The sequence below is a fragment of the Oncorhynchus keta genome, unplaced genomic scaffold (assembly GCF_023373465.1).
Source record: "Oncorhynchus keta strain PuntledgeMale-10-30-2019 unplaced genomic scaffold, Oket_V2 Un_scaffold_5451_pilon_pilon, whole genome shotgun sequence".
NCBI lineage: Eukaryota > Metazoa > Chordata > Actinopteri > Salmoniformes > Salmonidae > Oncorhynchus > Oncorhynchus keta.
In genome coordinates this window covers 385,001-395,000 of record NW_026290961.1, presented here as the reverse complement: position 1 = coordinate 395,000, position 10,000 = coordinate 385,001, and the positions used below count along the sequence as shown (strand labels likewise).

General features: G+C 36.9%; 1 pseudogene; it reads right to left on the bottom strand.

Annotated features, from left to right (window-relative positions):
- Positions 1–10,000, bottom strand: part of LOC118380762 (neuronal acetylcholine receptor subunit alpha-3-like) — a 49,925-nt pseudogene that overhangs the window by 39,658 nt on the left and 267 nt on the right.

Sequence of the window (10,000 nt, the reverse complement as noted above, 5' to 3'; positions counted from 1 at the left end):
TTTATCTGTTTATTTATTTTCACACTTCAACTATTTGTAATTGTTACAACACTGTACATAGTCATAATACATAACACAACATTTGAAATGTCTATATTCTTTTAAAACATTTGTGATTGTAGTGTTTACTGATAGTTTATTTCCCTTTTGTTTATTGTATATTCCATTTGCCTTGGCAATGTAAACATACACTGCATGACCAAAAATATGTGGATACCTGCTTGTTAAACATCTCATTTCAAAATCATGGGCATTAATATGGATTTGGTCCCCTGTTTGCTGCTATAACAGCCTCAAGTCTTCTGGGAGGCTTTCCATTAGATATTAGAACATTGCTGCGGGGATTTGCTTCCATTCAGCCACAAGAGCATTAGTGATGTTGGGCACTGATGTTGGGTGATTAGGCCCGGCTCGCAGTCGGTGTTCCAATTCATCCCAAAGTTGTTTGATGGGGTTGAGGTCAGGGCTCTGTGCAAGCCAGTCAAGTTCTTCCACACCGATCTCAACAAAGCATTTCTATATGAACCTCTCTCGGTACACAGGGGCATTGTCATGCTGAAAAGGGAAAATGCTTTCCCCAAACTGTTACCACAACGTTGGAATCACAGAATCGTATAGAATGTCTCATATGGACAGGGCTGCAGTGGAGCAGGTTGAGAGCTTCAAGTTCCTTGGCATCCACATCACCAAAAAACTAACATGGTCCAAGCACACCAAGACAGTCGTGAAGAGGGCACAACAAAATCTATTCCCCCACAGGAGACTGAAAAGATTTGGCATGGGTCCTCAGATCTTCAAAAGGTTGTACAGCTGCACCATTGAGAGCCCTGACTGGTTGCATCACTGCCTGGTATGGCAACTGCTCGACCGCAAGGCACTACAGAGGGTAGTGCGAACGGCCCAGTACATCACTAGGGCCAAGCTTCCTGCCATCCAGGACCTCTATACCAGGCGGTGTCAGAGGAAGGCCCTAAAAATTGTCAAAGACTCCAGCCACCCTAAGCACTATGCATTGGGGACGGTAGCATTCTCCTAGCTTCCGCCAAACCCAAACTCAGCCGTCAAACTGCCAGATGGTGAAGCGTGATTCGTCGCTCCAGAGAACGCGTTTCCACTCCTCCAGACTCCAGAGATTTACACCACTCCAGACAACGCTTGGCGCATGGTGATATTAGGCTTTTTTGTGGCTGCTCGCCCATGGAAACCCATTTCATGAAGCTCCCAATTAACAGTTATTGTGCTCATGTTGCTTCCAGAGGCAGTTTGGTTCGGTTCGGTTATGGAGATCACATGGCTGTGTGCTGGATTTTATACACCTGTCAACAACAGGTGTGGCTGAAACAGCTGAATCCACTCATTTGAAGGGGCTTCCAGCATATATAGTGTGTTTCCCAGCCAATAAAGCCCTTTTAATTGATTTGAATTGAGAGAGATAGAGCGAGAACAGGAGGAGTGTGCATTAAAGTTTGTGTGTGTGTGTGTGTGTGTGTTTGTGTTTGTTTGGAATCATGTGTGTGGGTGTGTGCCTGTTTACGAATGTGCATACATGAAAGGAATACCTAGGATAGGATAAGTAATCCTTCTCACCCCCCTTTAAGATTTAGATGCACTATTGTAAAGTGACTATTCTACTGGATGTCATAAGGTGAATGCACCAATTTGTAAGTCGCTCTGGATAAGAGCGTCTGCTAAATGACTTAAATGTAAATGTAAATGTAATGTGTTTGTTTGTTAGTCCATGTCTGAGCAAGACACAGACAGAGAGAGCAGGTGAAGACAGAGAGACAAAAATAATAGCTAAAAGCCTGTCAAAACCTAACGCCTCCAATCCATCAGACACAGTGGTACACACACACACACACACACACACACACACACACACACACACACACACACACACACACACACACACACACACACACACACACACACACACACACACACACACACACACACACACACACACACACACACACATACTTCTCCCTTTATCAAGTATGTATTTATCCATGTTTACCTTCGTGTGGTTAAAGACATGATGAGGACATGGTGTGTTGCCAGCTATTCTCAGGATGAGACTTGGTTCAGGCAGAGTTTTCTCTGAGTAGTTTCGGGTCACTGGCTGTCTATAAGTCATCAGATAAATCACCTGGCTGCATCTCAGTAATCTACACTGGATTCTTTCATAGACCTTGTCTAGTTCAATGGGTACGTCTCTATCGTCAAAAAAAAGAGCCATTTTCTTAAAAGTGTAGAGTAACTCCACTTTTAAGAAAATGGATGCATCTCAATAATATCAGGTGGATTCCTTCCTTACCTTGTGTAGTTAAATTGGTGCATCTTAATGGCTGAAAAAAGAGGTCTACTTTATTGTCCTCTTTTCAGAAAATGGGTGCATCTTGATAGTCTAAAGGGGCATCCTTCCTCTCTTTGTCTTAGACGATGAGTGCATCTTGATAGTCTAAAGAAGCATCCTTCCTCACTTTGTCTTAGGCGATGGGTGCATCTCCATACTGAGGTCTAACGTTGATTCCTTCCTCTCTTTGTCTTAGGCGATGGGTGCATCTCCATACTGTGGTCTAACGTTGATTTCTTCCTCTCTTTGTCTTAGGCGATGGGTGCATCTCCATACTGAGGTCTAACGTTGATTCCTTCCTCGCCAATTGTAAGAAAATGGGTGCATCGTTATAGTCTAATGTGGATTCCTTCATTTCCTTATCTCCTTTCCTTCTTCTGCACTAAAACAATAGGTGGTGAAAACCTGTTGCTTCCTGTCAACGGGGGAATGAGAGGACAGTAGGAAGACATTTTGAAGTCCAAGACGATTAATATCAATTTAAAAACAAAGGGTGTGGAAGTCTGGGTTTCTCCCCTTAATTAAAATCAATTAATAGATCATCACTTAGAAACATCCACCAAACCCAGGTCAAAGTGAGCATGACCTGTTGGGAAAATATTTCACATATAAAAATGCATACAGTCAATGTAAAATCTGTGTAGTCAATGTATAATCTGTGTAGTCAATGTATAATCTGTGTAGTCAATGTAAAATCTGTGTAGTCAATGTAAAATCTGTGCAGTCAATGTAAAATCTGTGTAGTCAATGTAAAATCTGTGTAGTCAATGTAAAATCTGTGTAGTCAATGTAAAATCTGTGTAGTCAATGTAAAATCTGTGTAGTCAATGTAAAATCTGTGTAGTCAATGTAAAATCTGTGTAGTCAATGTAAAATCTGTGTAGTCAATGTAAAATCTGTGTAGTCAATGTAAAATCTGTGTAGTCAATGTAAAATCTGTGTAGTCAATGTAAAATCTGTGTAGTCAATGTAAAATCTGTGTAGTCAATGTAAAAATCTGTGTAGTCAATGTAAAATCTGTGTAGTCAATGTAAAATCTGTGTAGTCAATGTAAAATCTGTGTAGTCAATGTAAAATCTGTGCAGTCAATGTAAAATCTGTGTAGTCAATGTAAAATCTGTGTAGTCAATGTAAAATCTGTGTAGTCAATGTAAAATGCTGTGTAGTCAATGTAAAATCTGTGTAGTCAATGTAAAATCTGTGCAGTCAATGTAAAATCTGTGTAGTCAATGTAAAATCTGTGTAGTCAATGTAAAATCTGTGTAGTCAATGTAAAATCTGTGTAGTCAATGTAAAATCTGTGTAGTCAATGTATAATCTGTGTAGTCAATGTAAAATCTGTGTAGTCAATGTAAAATCTGTGTAGTCAATGTAAAATCTGTGTAGTCAATGTAAAATCTGTGTAGTCAATGTAAAATCTGTGTAGTCAATGTAAAATCTGTGTAGTCAATGTAAAATCTGTGTAGTCAATGTAAAATCTGTGTAGTCAATGTAAAATCTGTGTCAGTAGTCAATGTAAAATCTGTGTAGTCAATGTAAAATCTGTGTAGTCAATGTAAAATCTGTGTAGTCAATGTAAAATCTGTGTAGTCAATGTAAAATCTGTGTAGTCAATGTAAAATCTGTGTAGTCAATGTAAAATCTGTGTAGTCAATGTAAAATCTGTGTAGTCAATGTAAAATCTGTGTAGTCAATGTAAAATCTGTGTAGTCAATGTAAAATCTGTGTAGTCAATGTAAAATCTGTGTAGTCAATGTAAAATCTGTGTAGTCAATGTAAAATCTGTGTAAAATCAATGTAAAATCTGTGTAGTCAATGTAAAATCTGTGTAGTCAATGTAAAATCTGTGTAGTCAATGTAAAATCTGTGTAGTCAATGTAAAATCTGTGTAGTCAATGTAAAATCTGTGTAGTCAATGTAAAATCTGTGTAGTCAATGTAAAATCTGTGTAGTCAATGTAAAATCTGTGTAGTCAATGTAAAATCTGTGTAGTCAATGTAAAATCTGTGTAGTCAATGTAAAATCTGTGTAGTCAATGTAAAATCTGTGTAGTCAATGTAAAATCTGTGTAGTCAATGTAAAATCTGTGTAGTCAATGTAAAATCTGTGTAGTCAATGTAAAATCTGTGTAGTCAATGTAAAATCTGTGTAGTCAATGTAAAATCTGTGTAGTCAATGTAAAATCTGTGTAGTCAATGTAAAATCTGTGTAGTCAATGTAAAATCTGTGTAGTCAATGTAAAATCTGTGTAGTCAATGTAAAATCTGTGTAGTCAATGTAAAATCTGTGTAGTCAATGTAAAATCTGTGTAGTCAATGTAAAATCTGTGTAGTCAATGTAAAATCTGTGTAGTCAATGTAAAATCTGTGTAGTCAATGTAAAATCTGTGCAGTCAATGTAAAATCTGTGTAGTCAATGTAAAATCTGTGTAGTCAATGTAAAATCTGTGTAGTCAATGTAAAATCTGTGTAGTCAATGTAAAATCTGTGTAGTCAATGTAAAATCTGTGTAGTCAATGTAAAATCTGTGTAGTCAATGTAAAATCTGTGTAGTCAATGTAAAATCTGTGTAGTCAATGTAAAATCTGTGTAGTCAATGTAAAATCTGTGTAGTCAATGTAAAATCTGTGTAGTCAATGTAAAATCTGTGTAGTCAATGTAAAATCAATGTAAAATCTGTGTAGTCAATGTAAAATCTGTGTAGTCAATGTAAAATCTGTGCAGTCAATGTAAAATCTGTGTAGTCAATGTAAAATCTGTGTAGTCAATGTAAAATCTGTGTAGTCAATGTAAAATCTGTGTAGTCAATGTAAAATCTGTGTAGTCAATGTAAAATCTGTGTAGTCAATGTAAAATCTGTGTAGTCAATGTAAAATCTGTGTAGTCAATGTAAAATCTGTGTAGTCAATGTAAAATCTGTGTAGTCAATGTAAAATCTGTGTAGTCAATGTAAAATCTGTGCAGTCAATCTGTGTAGTCAATGTAAAATCTGTGCAGTCAATGTAAAATCTGTGTAGTCAATGTAAAATCTGTAAAATCTGTGTGTAAAAAATCTGTGTAGTCAATGTAAAATCTGTGTAGTCAATGTAAAATCTGTGTAGTCAATGTAAAATCTGTGCAGTCAATGTAAAATCTGTGTAGTCAATGTAAAATCTGTGTAGTCAATGTAAAATCTGTGTAGTCAATGTAAAATCTGTGCAGTCAATGTAAAATCTGTGTAGTCAATGTAAAATCTGTGTAGTCAATGTAAAATCTGTGTAGTCAATGTAAAATCTGTGTAGTCAATGTAAAATCTGTGCAGTCAATGTAAAATCTGTGTAGTCAATGTAAAATCTGTGCAGTCAATGTAAAATCTGTGCAGTCAATGTAAAATCTGTGTAGTCAATGTAAAATCTGTGCAGTCAATGTAAAATCTGTGTAGTCAATGTAAAATCAATGTGTAGTCAATGTAAAATCTGTGTAGTCAATGTAAAATCTGTGCAGTCAATGTAAAATCTGTGCAGTCAATGTAAAATCTGTGTAGTCAATGTAAAATCTGTGTAGTCAATGTAAAATCTGTAGTCAATGTAAAATCTGTGTAGTCAATGTAAAATCTGTGTAGTCAATGTAAAATCTGTGTAGTCAATGTAAAATCTGTGTAGTCAATGTAAAATCTGTGCAGTCAATGTAAAATCTGTGTAGTCAATGTAAAATCTAAAATCTGTCAGTCAATGTAAAATCTGTGTAGTCAATGTAAAATCTGTGTAGTCAATGTAAAATCTGTGTAGTCAATGTAAAATCTGTAAAGTCAATGTAAAATCTGTGTAGTCAATGTAAAATCTGTGTAGTCAATGTAAAATCTGTGTAGTCAATGTAAAATCTGTGTTCAATGTAAAATCATGTGTGGTCAATGTAAAATCTGTGCAGTCAATGTAAAATCTGTGCAGTCAATGTAAAATCTGTGTAGTCAATGTAAAATCTGTGTTGTCAATGTAAAATCTGTGCAGTCAATGTAAAATCTGTGCAGTCAATGTAAAATCTGTGCAGTCAATGTAAAATCTGTGTAGTCAATGTAAAATCTGTGTTTCAATGTAAAATCTGTGCAGTCAATGTAAAATCTGTGCAGTCAATGTAAAAATCTGTGCAGTCAATGTAAAATCTGTGCAGTCAATGTAAAATCTGTGTAGTCAATGTAAAATCTGTGCAGTCAATGTAAAATCTGTGCAGTCAATGTAAAATCTGTGTAGTCAATGTAAAATCTGTGTAGTCAATGTAAAATCTGTGTAGTCAATGTAAAATCTGTGCAGTCAATGTAAAATCTGTGTAGTCAATGTAAAATCTGTGCAGTCAATGTAAAATCTGTGTAGTCAATGTAAAATCTGTGTAGTCAATGTAAAATCTGTCAGTCAATGTAAAATCTGTGCAGTCAATGTAAATCTGTGCAGTCAATGTAAAATCTGTGCAGTCAATGTAAAATCTGTACAGTCAATGTAAAATCTGTGCAGTCAATGTAGTCAATGTAAAATCTGTGTAGTCAATGTAAAATCTGTGTAGTCAATGTAAAATCTGTGCAGTCAATGTAAAATCTGTACAGTCAATGTAAAATCTGTGTAGTCAATGTAAAATCTGTGCAGTCAATGTAAAATCTGTGTGTCAATGTAAAATCTGTGCAGTCAATGTCAAATCTGTAAAAAATCTGTGTTGTCAATGTAAAATCTGTGTAGTCAATGTAAAATCTGTGCAGTCAATGTAAAATCTGTGCAGTCAATGTAAAATCTGTGCAGTCAATGTAAAATCTGTGCAGTCAATGTAAAATCTGTCAGTCAATGTAAAATCTGTGCAGTCAATGTAAAATCTGTCTGTATCAATGTAAAATCTGTGCAGTCAATGTAAAATCTGTGCAGTCAATGTAAAATCTGTGCAGTCAATGTAAAATCTGTGCAGTCAATGTAAAATCTGTGCAGTCAATGTAAAATCTGTGCAGTCAATGTAAAATCTGTGCAGTCAATGTAAAATCTGTGTAGTCAATGTAAAATCTGTGCAGTCAATGTAAAATCTGTGCAGTCAATGTAAAATCTGTGCAGTCAATGTAAAATCTGTGCAGTCAATGTAAAAATCTGTGTAGTCAATGTAAAATCTGTACAGTCAATGTATCTGTCCAGTCAATGTTGCAGTCAATGTAAGTCAAAAATCTGTGTAAATCTGTGTAGTCAATGTAAAATCTGTGCAGTCAATGTAAAATCTGTGCAGTCAATGTAAAATCTGTCAGTCAATGTAAAATCTGTTGCAGTCAATGTAAAATCTGTGCAGTCAATAAAATCTGTCACAGTCAATGTAAAATCTGTGCAGTCAATGTATCTGTGCAGTCAATGTAAAATCTGTGTACAATTCAAATCTGAGATCAGATGTAAAAGAGAGTCAATGAAGGATATGGAGATGAGAGATATATGGAGGGAGATCATGTTAGAAATGTAAACTAGCTCTGCAGTTCAATAATCAGATTCTGTGTTTACTCCTGTCTCTCTCATCATGTAAAATGGTGTACAAAACATCACAATGTATCAAACTCCCCGCGTTATACAATAGAGCCTGGATAAAATGTTTCGATAGTCCAATGTTGGATGTATGGAGGACAGTGTTTGTTAGAAATGTTTACTAGCTCTGCTGATATTCCATGTTGGTGTACATGGCCTATGGTTCCATCATGTGGTGTACTTCACACGACAGTGTTTCCTGATATTCCATCATGTTGGTGTACTTCACAGACAGTGTTTCCATCATGTTGGTGTACTTCACAGGACAGTGTTTCCATCATGTTGGTGTACAGTGTTTGATATTCCATCATGTTGGTGTACTTCACACGACAGTGTTTGATATTCCATCATGTTGGTGTACTTCACACGACAGTGTTGTTGGTGTACCTGATATTCCATCATGTTGGTGTACTTCACACGACAGTGTTTCCTGATATTCATCATGTTGGTGTACTTCACACGACAGTGTTTCCATCATGTTGGTGTACTTCACACAGTGTTTCCATTCATTTCCATCATGTTGGTGTACTTCACACGACAGTGTTGCCTGATATTCCATCATGTTGGTGTACTTCACACGACAGTGTTTGATATTCCATCATGTTGGTGTACTTCTTTCCTGATGTTGGTGTACTTCACAACAGTGTTTCCTGATGTTTCCATCATGTTGGTGTACTTCACACGACAGTGTTGCCTGATATTCCATCATGTTGGTGTACTTCACACGACAGTGTTGCCTGATATTCCATCATGTTGGTGTACTTCACACGACAGTGTTGCCTGATATTCCATCATGTTGGTGTACTTCACACGACAGTGTTGCCTGATATTCCATCATGTTGGTGTACTTTCACTGTACGACAGTGTTTCCATCATGTTGGTTACTTCATGTTGGTGTTTTGGCTAATAATGATGGGCGTATAGGCAGTTATGCCTGATATTACATCATGTTGGTGTACTTCACACGACAGTGTTACCTGATATTACATCATGTTGGTGTACTTCACACGACAACGCTTCATTTTCCCATGGATGTTGTCCGAAGAACAATGTTCAACATGTTAAATGATGGGCCTATAGGCGTTATGATGATGTGTAGTCTAACTTTCTCTACGTACCTTGTAAACAGAGAAGATATATATGATGTCAATCTGTTTTGGCTAATAGAATGATGGGCCTATAGGCGTTATGATGATGTGTATTCTAACTTTCTCTACGTACCTTGTAAACAGAGAAGCTATATATGATGTCAATCTGTTTTGGCTAATAGAATGATGGGCGTATAGGCGTTATGATGATGTGTATTCTAACTTTCTCTATGTACCTTGTAAACAGAGAAGCTATATATGATGTCAATCTGTTTTGGCTAATACAATGTGTCCGCAAAAGTGAATCCTAAATATTTCACGTCACTTTCTCTATTCCTCTTCAATGTGTCCATAGACACACCCAGTATCAAGTTGACTAAATAAGTATACATTCGTCAAAACAATTTTCACACAGTTTCACACATTTTTGTAAGACGGGACAATCATATATTACGAAACTCGCCTTTATATACTGCCACTATGACAGTTCACCGTTTCCAAGTGAAGTACACCCCACTCTGCGACGCAAACACAACAGCATCTTACGCCTCTATCATTTTCTCTTCAAAAACAAGGAAAGTTTGAAATGCATATTGCTTATTATAAAAACGAATCCAAATACAACCAACAGTTGAATTCCACAACATGGTCGTTTAGTTATTAAAGTAGCTTACCTTGCATTATCAACACAAAGACGAGGAGCAGCAAAGTCCCTCGCGCAGCTTGATTCATCTCTCGTCCGGTAGTCTACTGGGGAACTGTCCCTACCCTGTGAAACAACGGCGATTTAGTCCGTTAACAGGAAACAGCAGGCGACAAACAGCACGAAATGTCTGTCTCTCTCCGGGAAGCGTATTGCGCTGTGAGACTGCCCGTACGCAGCTTGGCTCACGAGAGAGACACGGAACTTCGCTTCGTTCCACCCCTTTGGGCGCTACCTCACGCGCACCACTCCAAACCCAACACAGGAAGATAGATAAGTGTACAAACACATCAAAGTCGTCGGTATAATAGACGAGTTTAATAAGCTGAAGAAGACATTTT